At 37.8% G+C, this 20,447-nt stretch overlaps 1 long non-coding RNA gene across 2 annotated transcripts; it reads left to right on the forward strand.

Annotated features, from left to right (window-relative positions):
- Window positions 1–11,447: 11,447 nt before the first annotated feature.
- Window positions 11,448–15,981, forward strand: LOC130464327 (uncharacterized). 2 transcript variants are annotated; one of them, XR_008924702.1, is made up of 6 exons: window positions 11,448–11,909; window positions 11,981–12,040; window positions 12,527–12,733; window positions 14,390–14,535; window positions 15,393–15,573; window positions 15,715–15,981. It is a non-coding gene; the product is annotated as an uncharacterized lncRNA (long non-coding RNA). The 2 variants fall into 2 exon arrangements; XR_008924701.1 differs by having other exon boundaries at window positions 11,449–12,040.
- The last annotated feature ends 4,466 nt before the right edge of the window (window positions 15,982–20,447 follow it).

The following is a 20,447-nucleotide window of genomic DNA, read 5'->3' on the forward strand; positions in this document are numbered from 1 at the left end:
GTTTCATCAAGAACGCAGACGAATCTTGTGTATACAAGAAGGTCAGTGGGAGCAAAATTGCTTTCCTAGTATTGTATGTCGATGACATATTACTTATCGGAAATGACATTCCTATGTTGAACTCTGTTAAGATTTGGCTTGGGAAATGTTTTTCGATGAAAGATCTAGGAGAAACACGGTACATATTGGGCATCAAGATTTACAGAGATAGATCTAAAAAAATGATTGGACTTAGTCAAAGCACTTATATCAATAAGGTGCTTGATAGGTTCAAGATGGCGGACTCCAAGCGAGGCTACCTACCCATGTCTCATGGAATGACTCTAAGCAAGAATCAGTGCCCAAAAACACTTGATGAGCGTAGACGAATGAATGGGATTCCATATGCATCATTGATTGGTTCAATAATGTATGCTATGATATGTACACGCCCGGATGTTGCGTATGCACTCAGTGCTACGAGCAGATACCAGTCAGACCCAGGAGAGGCGCATTGGACTGCTGCCAAGAATATTCTGAAGTACCTGAAAAGGCACAAAGATGACTTCCTGGTCTATGGTGGAGATGATGAATTAATTGTTAAAGGCTATACGGACGCAAGTTTCCAAACCGACAAAGATGATTTCAGATCACAGTCTGGGTTTGTCTTCTCCCTCAACGGAGGAGCAGTAAGCTGGAAAAGTGCTAAGCAAAGCACCATTGCGGATTCTACAACTGAAGCGGAGTACATTGCTGCACATGAAGCAGCAAAGGAAGCTATATGGCTAAGGAAGTTCATAGGTGAACTTGGTGTAGTCCCCTCCATTAAAGGACCAATAGCCCTGTATTGTGATAATAACGGAGCTATTGCACAGGCGAAGGAGCCTGGACATCACTAGAGAGTCAAGCATGTACTTCGTAGATTTCACCTTCTACGAGAGTTCGTTGAAAGAAAAGAAGTCGAGATAAGCAAGATTGGAACTGATGACAACATATCAGATCCATTGACTAAACCTCTGGCGCAGGAGAAACACAACTCGCACACTGCAGCTATGGGAATCAAGCATATTGGAGAATGGCTTTGATATCCTTGTTTAATGTTTTAAAGTTTTAGAGTTTAAATCTTTGTAAAACAGTATTGGTTAATCATTCACAATAAATGAAGAGAATTCATTTTTCCATTTAATTTGTGGTTTATTAAATGATGAGTCCCTTCAATTTGACGATATATTCAAGATAGATTGTCAGGACCAGTCCTGTGACTAAGAAATGTCTATCAAGTGAACTTGAATGTCAAAGGTTGAAAATGGTCCCTAGTCGGAGTTTTCTATAAAATTGGACGCATAGAAAACGTTAGACGATTAGAATGCAAGATGACTAGTAGTTCTGTTTCTTGGACTATGTGGACATGGCAATGTCATAATCATTTGCATAGATACTTACTTTGGGAATACTAGTATCGGACAAGACCTATGAAACTTTACTGTAAGAGATGAAAATCTGTCATAAGTAAATTTCATTAAAATTATTAGACACTAAATCCTCAATACCTGAGTGATTTGAGATTACTTGTTTGAGAACTGGTTGCTTTGACGTTGACCAACCGTCGCACCGTAAAAGGAGGCTATAAAGGCAACGCTCAGGTAATCACCTATCAAACGAAGTCTAATCTCAAGATTGGGATTGTCCTCCCATAAATCGGGATGAGATGCTTAAAAGTTGTACAAGGCCACTCGGAGAGCTAGAAACTGTGAAATGTATGGCCGTGCTCGGATGAATCATAGGCTATGATTATCTGTTTATTTGATCAGTTGAACTCTGAAACCGAGAAACATCTCTGGACATAATAAGGATGGCAACTCTTACCTTATGTTCAAGAGCAAGCATCGAGCGACAAAGGAATTACGAAATGCACACTTGTCCCTAAGGACAAGTGGGAGACTGAAGGAAATAATGCCCTTGGTCCAAGTATGCATTCAATGTTAAGTCTAATAAATGCGGTTCAGTATTAATTAACAAGTTAATAATTCAGTGAGATCAAGTGAGCTGAATGCCTAGCTAGAGGCCGCTTCAGTTCAAGTGGAATTAATGATATTAATCCACAGCTTACTCTTGACTGAACCCGTAGGGTCACACAAATAGTACGTAAACGGATCAAGTATTTAATGGCAATAAATACTCTATCTATGGATATTTGGAATCGACGGATCTCGGTTTCAGTGGGAGCTGAGATCGTCACAAGCAAGAAATGAATACTCCGGAAACGATGATATTGCCGGAAACGGAAATATGGATCGTATCGGAAATATAAATATTATCCAAATCGTATTTTGAAAAAGTTTGTATTTTTGAAAAAGCATGTATGATTGTTGCAAGTGGTGTTTTTTATGACAAAAAAACACCAACTTTCTAATCATTTGAAATCAAAATAGCATGATTAATTGAAATGGGATTCGGATTTACCTAGTTAAGCTTAGGCTCGAGCTCCCAGTTGCTCTTGAATTTAGGACTTTTTGCGTGTGTTTTGAAGAGTTTTGAAGTTTGTATTGTGAGTAGTAATGTCGAAGTTTGTATCTGTTGTGCTCTCCCTTTTTCTAAGGATATGAGGGGTATTTATAGGAGGGAAATGGTGTAAAACGCTAGCACACGCCAGCGCCTGGCGCCAGGCCAGCGCTAGGCGCTGCTGACGTGGGCTGAATGCCGCCAAAAAAGACGGAAAGATGCCATCCTTGATTTGTCTTGTATTGGTGTACCTTCGTACGAATAGTACGATTTTTGGCACGTAGTGCTTGCTTGGAGGTTAAGGCTTGAATTTGCGTCTAAAAACAAACCTTTCTCGGGTTTTTGAATTCCAGTTTTACGGGGCGGGGCCCGGCATTCTCGGTTTTGTGGGTCGGCGCCCGAATTTGACTTGCCTTATATGATTTTGAGTGGAAAAGGCCTAGTAAGACCAATGGGATGGTCCACTAGTTGAGATTGAACTTGGATTTTGAAATTGAATTTTGGAAGTTGTATTTTGTACCTAGTTCCGGGAGGGGAACGGCCTCGGGGATTGGATTTTTGACTTTGTATTTCGGAGGTATTATTAGCAATTGGGATTTCCGCCTGGAGTTACTCCAATCGCCTAACAAGGATAATGGTTTCGTCATCATCCCAAAGGGGAGACACAAATTAGGTGTCTACCGACATCCTATCATATTTTATTCCCTTCATCCTCTTTAATTAAAACTATTTCCTATTAGGGAAATATTTATAATCTTTTCTTTTATAAAATACATTTAATAAATTTAATAAATATTAAATGCACTTAACTTCTCTTTTTATTATTTCTATGATTTAATAATCATATAAATACTTTTAAAATATTTTATTAAATTATTATAAATATATTAAAACTAAATTTATAAAATAATAAAAATACGGTGCATTACAGGTTGACCCAAGCGCGTTGCACTACTGTGCGCGTTGCGCTGGCTTGTCTTGCGTGTCGTATGGGTTGGCGATGCGTTGCTTGCTCCGTTGCTTGCTCGCGCGACACAGGCCTTGCGCTAACCCTGGGCAGGCTTCGTGCTAGCGCTGCTCATGGCACGCCCATGGGCTTGCCTTGCGGCGAGCTCGTGGGCTTACCTCGTCCATGGATTGTGATGCACGCGGCCCTTGGCCTGTGCTTTGGGCTCATAAGCTTCGTGTTTCCGATTTCGCTTATATTTTTTATTCGAACAATAATGCCGTTTCAGGTAATATTTTTGATTTCCAAAAATATTTTTTATTGGAATAATGTTTCGGTTTCCGACAACATCTTCGTTTCTGACAACATATTCTCGATTTTTCCTATTGATTATTTTTTTAGCTCCCACTGAAACCAACATCCATCATTTTCGAGTATCCATCTATTAGAGTATTTACTAAATAATATATTTACCTAAATACTTGAAATGTTCACATATTAATTGTGTGACCCGACGGGTTCATTCAAGTGTAAATTTTGGCATTAATAATATTAGGAAATACCTAAGTACCTTTCCGGTTGAGATCTATATCTCTGCGATCTACGCGGGGTTACATCTCTAGATTGACCATGATTCTCACCAGATACTTCTAAAGATCTCTGACTTTCATCTTGAATGTCATCTTGAGCATTCTCTAGAGTTTGTTGTTCGACTCGAATTTCTTCGAGGTCTACTTTTCTCCCACTTGTTATTTTGGAAATGTTATTCTTTTCCAAAAAGATACCATCTCGAGCAACAAACACCTTGTTCTCAGATGTATTGTAGAAGTAATACCCCTTTGTTTCCTTTGGATAGCAAACAAGGATACATTTGTCAGATTTTGGATGAGGTTTGTCTGAAATTAATCGCTTGACGTATACTTCACATCCCCAAATCTTAAGAAAAGACACATTTGGAGGCTTTCCAAACCATAACTCATATGGAGTCTTTTCAACAGCTTTAGACGGAGCTCTATTTATAGTGAGTGCAGCTGTATTTAGTGCATGTCCCCAAAATTCTATTGGAAGTTCAGCCTGACCCATCATTGACCTAACCATGTCTAGCAAGGTTCTGTTCCTCCGTTCGGACACACCGTTCCATTGTGGTGTTCCAGGAGAAGTCAATTCTGATTGAATTCCACATTCTTTCAGATGGTCATCAAATTCATAGCTCAGATATTCACCGCCTCTATCAGACCGCAATGCTTTATTCTTCTTGCCTAATTGATTCTCTACTTCACTCTGAAATTCCTTGAATTTGTCAAAGGATTCAGACTTATGCTTCATTAGGTAGACATAACCATATCTACTGATGTCATCAGTGAAAGTGATAAAGTAGCTGAAACAACCTCTAGCATTTGTACACATTGGTCCACATACATCTGTATGGATTAAACCCAATAGTTCAGTTGCTCGTTCTCCAACTTTAGAGAAAGTTTGTTTTGTCATTTTGCCAAGTAAACATGATTCGCACTTACCATAATCCTCTAAGTCAAATGGTTCTAGAAGTCCTTCCTTTTGAAGTCTTTCCATACGTTTCAAGTTAATATGGCCTAATCGACAATGCCACAGATAGGTGAGATCTGAATCATCCTTTTTGGCCTTCTTGGTATTTATGTTATAAACTTGTTTGTCGTGATCTAATAAATAAAGTCCATTGACTAATCTAGCATATCCATAAAACATCTCTTTAAAATAAAACGAACAACTATTGTCTTTTATTATAAAGGAAAATCCCTTAGCATCTAAGCAAGAAACAGAAATGATGTTTTTAGTAAGACTTGGAACATGGAAACACTCTTCCAGTTCCAAAACTAGCCCAGAGGGCAACGACAAATAATAAGTTCCTACAGCTAATGCAGCAATCCGTGCTCCATTTTCCACTCGTAGGTTGACTTCACCCTTGCTTAACATAAGTGTGAGCCACAACCTGTATCTAATACCCAAGAAGTTGAATTAGAAAGTATACAGTCTATAACGAAAATACCTGAAGATGGAACGACTGTTCCGTTCTTCTGATCTTCCTTTAGCTTCAAGCAATCTCTCTTCGAATGCCCCTTCTTCTTGCAGTAGAAGCATTCGGATTCAGAAGTGGGTTGACTGACCTTCCTCTTTTCAGACTTGGCACCAGTTTTCTTAGTTGGGCTGGCTTTCTTGCCACCTTTCTTAGCATTCCTCTTCTTTCCAGATTTCTTGAACTTGCCCCCACGCACCATAAGTGTTAGGTTATGATACATATGACAATTCATAAATCATGCGGAAAAACCATAAAGCTAGGAAAGCATATTATTTACACATAATCATTTAGCATAGTTTAGATGCATACTCTTTGTTGCGTGCCTTCCCTAGCTGCGCCCGAACCGAACAAGAACAAGTCTTTAGGACTCCAAGTGTCGTCCCTCCGTAGATAGTCCACAGCATGTCCGGATCCGCCTTAAGCTTGACCAACCAGGATCGACCTTAAGGTACTTAGAATTTTCGGCACTTATTAGGCAATTGTATGACTGAATTTTTGCTCTCAAAAAATCATTTTGAATACTTGAATACTCTATGTAAATATGTGACCCTAGGCACCTATTTATAGAGTTATGGAAAAGGATTTGGAATCCTATTAGGATACTAATTTATTTAATTATAATCCTACTAGGACTCTAATTAAACAAACTAAATCTTTTAGGATTAGATTTAATCATATGAAAAATCCCGGTAGCCTTAGGATTCGAGTAACACACTTCGAGTGATACGCTAGCACCGCACGCAGGCCTTGCGGCCCACGCACAGCGCTAGCCCACTCGTCGCAGCCCCGCGCGCGCGCCAAGGCCATTGCTGGGCCTGGCCTTGCGCTGGACCGGGCGTGGCTTGGCAGCGTGTTTTTGGGCGCTTGGGCTTGCTGAGCGTAGGCCTGGCTTCGTGCTGGGCCTTCGTCTAGCAAGTCTCGTCCGATGCTAATTCGTACGACGCGCTTCCGATTAAATTCCCGATTCCGGAATTTATTTCCGATACGAACAATATTTATTATTTCCGATTCCGGAATTAATTTCCGTTTCGAACAAATATTTAATATTTCCGTTTCCGGAATTATTTTCCGATTCCGATAATATTTCCGATTCTGACAATATTTCCGTTTCCGGCAATATTTCCGATTCCGGCAATATTTTCATTTCCGATAATATTTTCCGATACGTACAACTTTTAAGCATCTCATCCCGATTTATGGGAGGACAATCCCAATCTTGCAATCTTGAGATTAGACTTCGTTTGATAGGTCATTACCAGAGCGTTGCCTTTATAGCCTCCTTTTACGGTGCGACGGTTGGTCAACGTCAAAGCAACCAGTTCTCAAACAAGTAATCTCAAATCACTCAGGTATTGAGGATTTAGTGTCTAATAATTTTAATGAAATTTACTTATGACAGATTTTCATCTCTTACAGTAAAGTTTCATAGGTCTTGTCCGATACTAGTCTTCCCAAAGTAAGTATCTATGCAAATGATTATGACATTGCCATGTCCACATAGTTCAAGAAACAGAACTACTAGTCATCTTGCATTCTAGTCGTCTAAAGTTTTCTATGCGCCAATTTTATAGAAAACTCCAACTAGGGACCATTTTCAACCTTTGACATTCAAGTTCACTTGATAGACATTTCTTAGTCACAGGACTGGTCCAGACAGTCTATCTTGAATACATCGTCAAATTGAAGGGACTCGTCATTTAATAAACCACAAATTAAATGGAAAAATGAATTCTCTTCATTTATTGTTAATGATTAACCAATAATGTTTTACAAAGATTTAAACTCTAAAACTTTAAAACATTAAACAGGGATATCAAAGCCATTCTCCAATATGCTTGATTCCCATAGCTGCAGTGTGCGAGTTGTGCTTCGCCTGCGGCAGAGGTTTAGTTAATGGATCTGATATGTTGTCATCAGTTCCAATCTTGTTTATCTCGACTTCTTTTCTTTCAACGAACTCTCGTAGAAGGTGAAATCTACGAAGTACATGCTTGACTCTCTGGTGGTATCTAGGCTCCTTTGCCTGTGCAATAGCTCCGTTATTATCACAATACAGGGCTATTGGTCCTTTAATGGAGGGGACTACACCAAGTTCAATTAAGAACTTCCTTAGCCATATAGCTTCCTTTGCTGCTTCATGTGCAGCAATGTACTCCGCTTCAGTTATAGAATCCGAATGGTGCTTTGCTTAGCACTTTTCCAGCTTACTGCACCCCCGTTGAGGCAGAAGACTGAAGGAAATAATGCCCTTGGTCCAAGTATGCATTCTATGTTAAGTCTAATAAATGCGGTTCAGTATTAATTAACAAGTTAATAATTCAGTGAGATCAAGTGAGCTGAATGCCTAGCTAGAGGCCGCTTCAGTTCAAGTGGAATTAAGGATATTAATCCACAGCTTATTCTTGACTGAACCCGTGGGGCACACAAATAGTACGTAAACGGATCAAGTATTTAATGGCATTAAATACTCCATCTATGGATATTCGGAATCGACGGATCTTGGTTTCAGTGGGAGCTGAGATCGTCACAGGCAAGAAATGAATACTCCGGAAACGATCATATTGCCGGAAACGGAAATATGGATCGTATGGGAAAATAAATATTATCCAAGTCATAGATGTTGCCGGAAACGGAAACATGGTACGTATCGGAAAATATTATCGGAAATGGAAATATTGCCGGAATCGGAAATATTGCCGGAAACGGAAATATTGTCAGAATCGGAAATATTATCGGAATCGGAAAATAATTCCGGAAACGGAAATATTAAATATTTGATCGAAACGGAAATTGATTCCGGAATCGGAAATATTGAATATTGTTCGTATCGGAAATGAATTCCGGAATCGGAAATAATAAATATTGTTCGTATCGGAAATAAATTCCGGAATCGGGAATTTAATCGGAAGCGCGTCGTACGAATTAGCGTATCGTACGAATTAGCATCGGACGAGGCCTGCCAGACGAAGGCCCAGCACGAAGCCGGGCCATCGCCCAGCAAGCCAGCGCGCCACAAACGCACCAGCCAAGGCTGCGCCAGGCCCACCGCAAGGCAGGCCCAGCGCGCGCCAAGGCTACGGCAGCGTGTGGGCTTGCGGCAGTGGGCTGCGAGCTCGTGGGCTGCGTGCGCGCGCATGGCGCCCCTCGTGGGCTGCTGTGCGTGCGTGTGTGTTTGTGTGCTACTCGAATCCTGAAGCTACCGGGATTTGTCATATGATTAAATCTAATCCTAAAAGATTTAGTTTATTTAATTAGAGTCCTAGTAGGATTATAATTAAATAAATTAGTATCCTAATAGGATTCCGAATCCTTTTCCATAACTCTATAAATAGGTGCCTAGGGTCACATATTTATATCGAGCATTCAAGTATTCAAAGTGAGTTTTTGAGAGCAAAATTCAGTCATACAGTTGCGTATAAAGTGCCGAAAATTCAGAGTACCTTAAGGGCGATTCTAGTTGGTCAATCTTAAGGCGGATCCGGACGTGCTGTGGACTATCTACGGAGGGACGACACTTGGAGTCCTAAAGACTTGTTCTTGTTCGGTTCGGGCGCAACTAGGGAGGGCACGCAACAAAGAGTATGCATCTAAACTATGCTAAATGATTATGTGTAAATAATATGTTTTCCTGGCTTTATGGTTTTTCCGCATGATTTATGAATTGTCATATGTATCATAACCTAACAGTGGTATCACGAGCCTCTTATTATTTTCATAATCTAAATTGCATGAACATGGTTAAATATTACAAATTTGCAAGAATTAAAAGGGGTGATTAATTTTCGTAATTGTTAATTAATTGCAAATTGCGTTTATTTAATTATACGTACGCAGTTTTTCGGCAGTTTCTTCGTTACTCATCCAAATCGAGTGATTTTTGTGTCAATTCCGCATGTAAAAGGCATTCTAAAATTTTGACAAAAATTACATTTTTCTGCCGAACCCAGAATTCTCAAATTCGAAGCCTAACTATGACTTTTCGGAGGTTTTAGTTTTTCGAATGCAAAATTTCGTAAATTTAAGATGTTAAATTAAATATTTGCGATTCTTGTTGATAAATCTTGAATTTTTGTTTGACCTATTGTATATGTTTAACAAGTTTGAATGCCTAGCCTTGTTAATTATGCAATCTAATTTGTAATTATGATTAATTTGTTGAAAATTAGAATAATTTAGAATTAATTTGATTTTCATAATTAATTATGATTTAATTAGATAGCTATGATTAAAACCACCATAAAAATTGTAAATTTATGCAAAATTTTAAATTTTTATGACCTAGACTTGAATCCATGTTAATCGGAAATCAATTGAATAATAAATTTTCGATTTTTCGCCCTAAAATTATGAAATTAATATTATTTATTAATTTGTCATTAATTTTAAATATAAATTTTTAAATTTTATGCGATTCGCTCATATAACTTACACGCACAAAGCAATGGACGCTACGTGTTAGCCTTAAGGGGTGTTGTATAGTGCGGGCATGTGACGACGAACAAGGGAGCTCGTCGCCCATGCGGCACGAATACAATGAGCAAGGCCATGGTGCACGAGCACAAGGCAGCAGCCCTGCCTTGTGTCGTGGGCTGTGAGCAATGGACGAATGGGCGAGGGCGAAAGCAAGGCACAGTAGTCGCGTGTGGGCAGCAAGCGAGCTGCGCCACAGCGCACACTGCCTCGCGCAAGCGTGCGGAGCCTCGCGCGAAGCGAGCGCAAGCTCGCGTGCCACGAGTGCTACGCCCAGCGTCGATGCCTCGCGCAGCGAGCGATGGCTCCCATGAAGCGAGCGCTGGCGAGCGCGCGCAGCGAGCGTTGGCTCGCATGGAGTGAGCGCGTGCAGCGAGCGCTGGCTCGCAAGAAGCGAGCGCTGGCGAGCGAACGCAGCGAGCGATGGCTCGCGTGCATCGAGCGCTGGCGCGCGCGCAGCGAGCACCAGATCGCGTGATACCTTGCGAAGGAGAGCAGCAGCAGCGATGCGACGCAGCGCATGGGCTACGCGCAAATGGCCAGCGATGGCTGTGTGCGTGTGGCCCATGGGCGTACGTTGCGTGGGGTTGTTGCGTTGCGATTAGATCGTTTTGAAATTTTAGTTTGAAATTTTCAGTTTACGTAATTTTAATTAATTTTAAAATTAATAATTTAAATTATTTTCTTGGATTTTAATTTTGAATATTGTAATTATAATAAATTTTATTTATTCTAATTATTTTACTAAAATTAAAATCATGAATTAATTTAAATACGACTGAAATTAAATTAAACTTTGTGGATTCAATTATAAATTTATATGAGCTTTAAATTTTAATTAAATTTGTATGTTTCCGGTTAGACTAGAAATACATTTTTATGTTTAAAATTAGTAAAGCATATGAATTTATTGGTTTAAGTGGGAGCCCTTTTTAGTCATAAACTCTTGATTAGGTCTACAAATCCTTAAGGTTAAAACAACTTGATTAGAATTAATAAGGACTGAATAATTTGTAGATTATTGGTGCCCTTGATTAATTGCTGCAAATGTTTATGTGATGCATAATGTGTTTTACTAACCAGCTATGTGGGCCATTCATGATAATGAATGGGTGAATGGTATATATTGTATATGTACTGTTTTGCAGGTTATGAAGTGACTAGTATGTCCCAAATAGGATAGAAAATATGGTCTGCGTACCATTAATTTGAATGTAATTGGTCTAAAGTACCAGAGTTGTTTTTCAATTCAAATATGGTCTGCGTACCATCAAATAGTTGTAATTAGTTTTAATTATAGCTTATCCTATTTGAAGAAAATGGTGCCTCCCACGGAGATTTTCAAGACGGACTTTGAAGTCACTAGTAGAAAAAACCCCTGTTGCAACCCCCTTGTTGCAGCGTACAAGTATTAATACGCTTCAACAACCAGTCGGTCAACGCGGGTCAAACCCTTTAAAGGGTTGTTGCAGCGTACAAATTAATTGCCCCCTGCAAAAGAGATTTTTGCAGCGTACATAGTAAAAGCCCCCTGCAATAGACCTTTTATTTTGCAGCGTACATGGTAAAAGCCCCCTGCAATAACATATTTGTAATTTTTTTCGCTGCAACTTTAACTCAGACCAAACATTTCTACCTCAAACCTCATGACCAATTTCGCAGCGAATATCCCACTCTCATTACTCCCTTCTTCTTCTCTCGGCTTACCCTGCCTCTCGCCGGTGGTTCTCACCAGTGGTCGTCGCCGCGTGGTCTCGCCCGTCGCCGGTGGTACTCTAGCAAGAGTCTATTTAATTTCCTCACCTCTCACCGGTGGTTCCCTGCTCGAAAAACCCCCGCAAAAGGTATTCCCTGCTCGAAAAAACAACCGGCGAAGTGATTCCCTGCTCGGAAAACTAAGCTTCTTTGCTCGGCCGGTTCGCGAACCCTGTTCTCCGTCAATCCTCGCTGCGGCAAGTAACTTTCTCCCCTGTCCCTTTTTATTTTCGTTTTCAAAATTAGGGTTTGTTCATTTTTCATTTTTGCAGAGAAAGCCAAAGAAATTGTTGGCTGACAAGATTAGGAGAAAATACATACGTTTATCTCGGGTGGGTTATGATTTCTTTTGTTTTAAATGATGAAATTTTGCAAATTCTTGAATCTTGATCTTCGTATGTAATTTAAACAGAGATATATCAATTAATTTGATTTTCTTGATGAGAAAAATATTGTAATAATCCCTGATTAAGGAAATATAATTATGTTCATGCTAGAAAAATTCACTCAAAGATAAATGTTGAACATCCGACTACCGTAAAAGTGATGTAAAATCGAATGTTTATGGTGGTTTCATCTTGGTTAGTACCTCAAATCATGTTTTAGGCTCTTTCATTAGGCAAATGTGAAAAACTACTCCCTCCATTCTTGAATGTCAGTCCTTTTTTGAATCTAAAGCAATCCAATTTAAGTAATTTCATGTTTCATGTTTTAGGCCTTTTCATTAGCCAAATGTGACAAACTATATATTATTCTGATGAAATTAATATGCTTATTTTGAGGTGTTTTCTTACTTGGTTCATTTGGTGGAGTCACAGAGACTTCCTCCACCCTTTTGAAGGGCGCATATACCAGTAAAAAACCGTACTGTTATAATACTCGAGACAGATACTGGAGAACAATACGAAGCCAATTATCTGCCTCAATATCGTGGACTCAGTGGTGGGTGGAAAAGGTTTGCCATAGTTCTGAAATTGGAAGGAGATACTGTTGTTTTTCAACTAGTTGAACCTGCCAAATTTAAGGTAGTTTTTGATAAAACTTTGTTATCTTTAGTTTGCATTTATTTTCTTCTTGGTCCTGCACATTGAAGTGTTCTTTAATACTAGTATATGTTATTGTTCATGGACTGACTGATATAAGGATAAGGGTAAATGTTAGGATTCTGCTTTACTTCGGGGGAATTCAATTGATCAAGTTTATATTTTGAAATCAGCCATACTTTGATACGTTAAAACAAAAATTGATATGTTTCAGCTAGGCCAGGCTTACTATTATCTGTCATTTTTTATTCCTTGCAGAATTCTTTATGGTCATCTAATAGTTCTATTCCACTTTCAAGTAATTATATGAATACAAATGATTTCGTGCAGTGGGTTATAGATGTGGATGTTAGCATATTGTTGTTAAGGGGTAGACCGAAGCTTGAAAATAGTGGCCAAGCAATCCAACGCAACTTTTATTCTTAACTTTGAGTGAATATGCATTCCTAACTTAAGCGTAACTGACAACATCGAGGGTTGTTGATTGAGCGAAAAGTCTTTTCAATTCCTAATTTTTATCCGTCCCAAACACATGTCTTAGCATAAACATCTGAACCACCTTTCAGCTAGCTGCACTTTGATTTAGCGTTTGAGGTATTGTCGTATTTATGCCTTTCCAAAGTTTCAGCTTTCATAATACTAGTCCCATAGTCTGGCTAGTATTATTATTTTCAGTTTTTCAAGGTCTTGTAGTGATCACTGATTCACTGCAAACTGGATATTGATTATTTATATACTGTATTAGATGAACTGCAGTTTCATGTTCGAGAGGGGTTCAAATCACTCTCTGATCAGTGGTTCCACACTTCCAACTCTCCTATGTAGTACTTATGCAATATATGCCGAGAAGCTACCTCTAGGATAGGTCTTTCTAGTAGTATGTTACAATGGTGTATTGGTGACCGGAATTATAAAATTATAATTACTTCCACTAGAGCATTGATAGTCCTAGGAAACTACGTTGAGCAGCTTGGTATTGTGCGTACCGTAGAGACCCAGATGAATACAACGTTTCCTGGTATCTAGCAATCACTTTCTTTTTGGTTTAGATACTTGTGCTGCTGTCTCCTATATTCTCTGATAAATTGACGGGTTTTTTCCTTTGAGAGACTTGAGTTTTAGACCCTCATCCCCTGTAACTAAAAGCTGAAATGAGTCCAGTTTTGAGATTGAAAAATTCGCTTGACTATGTAAGAGATGCAGATGATGGAGCAAGTCTTTTTTGGAAAAAGTATAATTGGTGTTCAGTGTAAGTTAGAGAAGAACCAGAGTGATGGCCAGGGACTCAGTTACAAGCCAAGCCCAGAATTTGTCTTGCGGACTCTTGCCTTTATGGGTTTTGTTTGAGATGAGAGGAGGGTGGACATACTAATTTCAATCTATTTACGCACATCTAAGGCTCATGCCACAAACTTTTATGTTAAAAGGAATTTCATGGATAAAACCGTTCCACTGTTTTTTTTCCTGTTAAAGTTAAAAAAAATCAGACAACTGTTGATTTGATATTCCTCTGTACTCTAGTTCTGTTGTGATAAATTCACTTCTCCAACTCTTTGTTTGTGTAAATGTAGTCTGACATATCTTCCCGTGCCTCTACTTACTATGTGATCTATTCTATCTTCTTGTATCTGTCCACAGTCTACCTCTTCTAGAATCAAATCACTAAACTAGTTGAAGCTGAGGATAAAAGCTGCTAATGAAGCTGAGGCGGCTTGCCAACGGCGTCTCTCTGTTGCTGAGGCTGAAATAGCTGATTTAAGATCCAAATTGGATACTACTGAAAGGTTTGGACTTGGTTGAGTTTACTTCAGGCCTTGGTTATTTTGTGCTTTTGGATTCACTTTTAAATACTAGGAGCTAGGCAATTGTTTTATAGACGTATGGTAGGCAAGCACTTTTCGTAAAGGTATTCCATTGTATGTTTATTTTGTTTGAAGAAAGGGTTTTGTATCAGTAAACTAAACTTGTATGCTCTTGCTGGGCAGGGAAAACTGACCCAGAAAACTACACCCCAGTCATAATGCCATCAGGGTCTCACCCCCCCCCCCCTCCCCGCCCACCCCACCCCCCCCCCCACTCCCACACACACACACACACATGTAGATTTGGTCCAACTCATCATCCAATTCTTACTCGAACCACTTCTATTTGCTTTATTTGAGTCACTTCTTCCACAAAGCTTTTGATTTCCCAACATTGCATCATTAGTTGACAAGTGATCGTTGCGAGGATTAGAAGCTTCGATAGACATTGTGTACTTTATAGTAGTTTTTAACAATGTTAACTAGCTTGGGTATAGGTGATAGGTATCTGTATATGTTTTCTGTGGCTCATTAGTTTGGATTTATCACTAGTTAGGGTGGAGTTGTGGGAACATGACAATTCAAGAATTAAGTATTTATAAAGAGTTATAACAACCTGTAAGTCTGTAACTTATTTTGTTCAGAAAATAGGACCCAAATTTCAATCTTATAAACAGGTTTGCTGTCAAATGTTTTGTGAAGCTGTTGAGATCCACATATATGAATATCCCTTATACCTAAGAAGTGACAGGGAGAGAGGGATCACCCTCTTAATGGTTGTTTGAATAACATATTCGCTCCATGTATGTAGATCACCAAATGTATTAACTTCTATGCAGCATGGAAGGCAAGCATTCGTTTCTGTGCCTAGCACTTTTCCTGTGCCTGGAGAAGAACTGATGTTTTGATGATTGTAAGAGGGGCAAGGAGAAGCTTGTTTGTGATGCTGCTCAAGTACTGCTTTATTTCGGAGTTGAACAAATCATCTATGTTTCTGAAATGACGCACTGCTAAATAAAGGTTTTTCTTCTTAACTATACCACTTCAAAGCACTATTTGTAATAGCTATTAGGACATTGTTATTAGTTGCTTGAATGTTAAAGTGTGATATTTAATTTGAATTTAATCTAATGCTTAGTTGAAATTTCTGTTTTTGTAAAGGTCTACACTCCGAGGAATGCGCCTATACTAGTGAGGAAATTGATGTGGTTCGTGAGCAACGGGCTAAGTGTTTTACCCGCAAGTATTTACTATTGGCTTGAGCGCGCTTGATCGAGGTGGTTTAGTTGTTATAGAACAATCGTTTACATTAAAATGTATGCGTACATTGAAATTGGAACGTATATTTGAATGTAGTACGTGCACTTTGGTTTTGGGATATATATATATGTATACAAAACACCAGTTATTATTTTTTATATTTGTTGATCTACAGGTTGCGATATTTTATTTATTGTTGTTGACAGGTTCCTATATTTGGTGTAAGACACCCTAGGTATAGATAAATAAAACTAAAATTTTCCCGCCAAAAGCACAGCTTTGTTGCAGGGGGCATATACTTGTTCGCTGCAACAAGTGTGTAAAATTAGGCAAAAATCAAGACTTGTTGCAGCGTACAAAATGATGTACGCTGCAACAGACTGGTTTGTTGCAGCGGGCTTTTATTTGTACGCTGCAACAGACTGGTTTGTTGCAGCGGGCTTTTATTTGTACGCTGCAACAGACTGGTTTGTTGCAGCGTACAAATAAAAGCCCGCTGCAACAAACCAGTCTGTTGCAGCGGTACATCATTTTGTACGCTGCAACAAGTCTTGATTTTTGCCTAATTTTACACACTTGTTGCAGCGTACATGCAAATGTACGCTGCAAAAAAGTACTTTTCGCAGCGTACATTGTACGCTGCAACAAGTCAATACTTGTTGCAGGTCCCCCAGTTGCAGCATACGATGTACGCTGCAACAGGGGTCTAAAAGCCCGCTGCAACAAGGGTTTTTTCTACTAGTGAGTTAAAGCTTCAAGATGAAGTCGGGCCATACTAGATCACATTTATCTTATGCATATTTTAAGTTATTTATTGCTTTTAAATATGTCTTAAAATGCATGAGATCAAAAGCTTGATTATGTTGCATGATTAAGGATTTTAGTTCACTTAAAATCTAACCAACATAGTAAGAGCCTTAAGTTCCAAACTTAAAAATTGAGTTAAAAGGTGCCATGCCAAAATATACACTTGCTTGGATATCCTTTACATCAATCTAGTAATAGTTTTCGCTCAGCGAGGTGTTACTTATTGGTCCTAAAGGGGCAAGGTACACAAATAATTGTGAGTACATGTTAGTTTTGGTGAAACTCAACGATATAAGTAAGGAGTCCTTTTATGTTGTGGCAAAATCGATAGGTTTACCTAACAAGTTCTTAGACGTACCTATCAACCAAGAATAGTTTCTAGACTATTAGCAAAAGGCTTTTGCTTATCTAAGATGTTTTAGGATTAAGTCGACAAACTGTGCTTAGTTCTTCAATTATTTTAGGATCTTGGAATCATTTTATTCGCACCTGCCGGAACAATAAATTCGAATAAAATGCTAATAACTTGTTTTAATTGCATGATTGCTTTAATTTTCAAGTTATTATTCATGATAAATGTTTAGACTTTGCATGCTTCAATGTATGTTTTAATTATTGTTTATAATTAAATATCTCGCACTGCGGTAAATCCTTTTAGAAAGGTAACAGTAAATTTCTTTGATTGGTAGTGAATCCAAGAACGATTCACGGAAATGAGAGAAAATGAGCAATTTAAAATGTACGTTTCTTTTAGCGACCTTTATGGTTGTTTTCGAATATCAAAATCGAATGGCAAACCAATTGGTGCTTGTGAATTCAAAATACACTGTAGTTTTGAGATCATAAAGCATTGAGCTTAAACGCTCAGCTTTACCAATGGTTAACAACCTAATATCTTTGTCCATTTAATTCTCGAATGAGTCTAGTCCCTAGACATTCGAATAGATCAATGCTTAGAGAACTTTAGAAGCTTCTGGTAAGATCATCTAGTTGAAACAGAATATTCAACATAAATTAAATGGAAAGAACCTTGTTGGAGTGACATTGGACATGTCTAACAAAATATAAAAGTCAACACTAGAGAATTCAATTCTTAAGGCTATAAGAAAGGGTACAAGAAATAGGAAAACAAAGGAACGGATGAAAGGAATTTACAATTCCGTTTCTACCTGTAAGTTTATGTTTAAAGAAAAGTGACCTAGCAATCAAACTTCCTTGGAATCATATACCGCTTGAGGTTCTTACTTCGGTAATAACTCAAACAATGGAAGCTAGGCTACACTAATGGCCTACAAGTGGGAAATGAAGCATGGCAATGCTACATTAGTTGTAGGGTCATCTAGTTTGTTTTAAGTCCTTTCAAAGGCTGGAACTTAATGGCTATTTTGTTCCATAATCAGCATACCTAAATTTCTGTTTTTCAAACACAGAAAGACTCACATTCAAGAAAAACAAAAACAATGTTTGTTTGTTTATTTGAGTGAAATGGTCAATTACGGGTTGAGTCAATATGCTTGATTAAAACAAACAACTCTTTAACAATAAAAACTTTACTAGGTTCAAATCAACCCCTTGATTTGAGTTCCGCTAATCTTTGGCATTGTTGCTTAGACCATATCAACAAGTTAACATTCAAAAGCTCTATTTTGATGGACTTTTGAAAGTTCATTGATTTCTAGATCGATTTAAGACAACTAGTCTTACTTGTTGAAAGTAACAAAAGATATGAACTATTGTTAGAACGCCTAGACAATAGAGTTCAAAGCTAAAGAAAGATTTTATGACTTTATTATTTCACATGGATTTGAGTGAATATAGGTTTATTTACTCAAAGTGATATAAGTTTGAATCTGTTTGAATAGTTCAAAGATTCAGAAGTATAAAATCCACTTGGCAAGAAATCATAAAGATCTAGGTTAGATCATGTTGATGATTACTTGAGACCAAATATGATCATCAATGATTGTGTGTTGTAATTTCACAATCTAGGTCCATAAGATATGGCATATCTTAGTTGGAATAATCGAAGTCAATTAGTACTTGATTCGATTAATGATGAATCATAAAGACTTTTCCTATAATTTCTAAAACAAAATGCTCAACTACCACCAAACTAAACCAAATTCGTCAAAGCTATTGAAAAGTAATTTCAGAATAACTTTTCGTAAAATACATCTAGAGAGTTCCTAAACTCAGTGGGAGCTTAGTGTTTGTTATTCAACAAACTAAGGCCCAAGTATAGATATATGTTTCATTGTGATTTATTCAAATGAAACACAAGGGTATTGTTTCTACCACGAATTTTTGAGAACATAATGTTTGTTTGCTCGAAATAATGTCCTTTTGGAGATTCGTTTCCAAAATGACAAGTGGGAGAAAATAGACCTCGAAAGTCTTCGAGGCGAACAACAAACATAAACGGACATTCAAGAGGCTTTTCGAAGTTCTTTAGAAAATCCGAACACGTATTCTTTAAGGACTTTAGAAGTGGCTTTAAAGAATAGACATCTCTTAGAAGACTTTACAAGTGCTTCAAGGAGAACAGAATATTCAAAGGACTTTTAAGTGGCTATTGACATTCTGTTTTTTGATGTTCTATACCCTTGTAGGCATAGAGTTCAAGTCACTGAAACTATGAGATTCTTCTATTAGATAGTGAAGAAACATGGAGTTCAGGTCACTGAAACTATGCAATTCTTCTATTAGATAGTGAAGAAACCTACAACTTGCAGTCAAACTATTATCATGTAGATTAATGAGTTTGTGACTTGTAAGAAAGCTATGACGAAACCCAGATTCCCTAAAATGGTTAGAGGCCATATATAGACTCAAATGTTTTAAATGGTTAGAGGCCATAAAACATACTCAATGTTTTGATGACAAAATTGAAATTTTGTTGATTTGCAAGAATAGTTTCACACCTATTGGTTGCAAAGTTTGTTTTAAGGATAAAAACCATCAAACATGAAATTGTGTTCACACACAAAGCTAGATTAGTTGCTAAAGGTTACAAGCAAATTCACGATGTGGATTGTGTTGAAACCTCATGCAAAATCGTAATGCTTAAGTCTATAATTCAAGCAATGATTGCATATTGGTACATATGGCAATTGGATGATAAAACATCTTCCTCAGTCAAATGTTGGAAGAAACTATGTACATGCTATGTCATAGGATTTGTAGATCCAAATAAATGCTTGAAAAGAAAAGCTAGTTTATAAAATCTAAGTACATATTTAAGCAAGCAATTGGGAATTGGAACTGTATTTTAGTGAAGCTAATAAGCATTTTAGTTTCATAAAATGTACATGATTCTTATAGATATATAAGAAGTTTAGTGGGAGTACGTAAAACTTAATTGGTCCTATGTGTATCACACATATCTCTCTATTGTGAAATAACATTCAAATGCTAATGACTTAGATTTGAAATTATTCATCAATGATGGACCATGGCGAAACTTAGTACATACTGGGTATTAAGATCTATTTACAAAGATCTTATAATATTTTTTTGCTTTAAGTAATGGCATTTACTAAATCAAACACGAAATACTCCATTGGAGATATTCGACCCATGTGAATAAATCTAAGTAAAAGATGTCTGAACTATGTATAAGCGTTTACTAAGTTAAACATCAAAGGATTTAAGTAAGATTCTTAACCTATATTATATGTCAAAGAATTTAGCTAGATTTAGTATCTACTGAAACTAGATGAGCTAAACTTACATGAATAGAATTCAATTGGGAATTATTCTGCAAAAGAGTTTATCATGTATGATATAATATGAGGATCGCCAAAAAAGAATCGTATGGCTTTAGGCAT

Source organism: Spinacia oleracea, chromosome 6 (assembly GCF_020520425.1).
Source record: "Spinacia oleracea cultivar Varoflay chromosome 6, BTI_SOV_V1, whole genome shotgun sequence".
Lineage (NCBI taxonomy): Eukaryota > Viridiplantae > Streptophyta > Magnoliopsida > Caryophyllales > Amaranthaceae > Spinacia > Spinacia oleracea.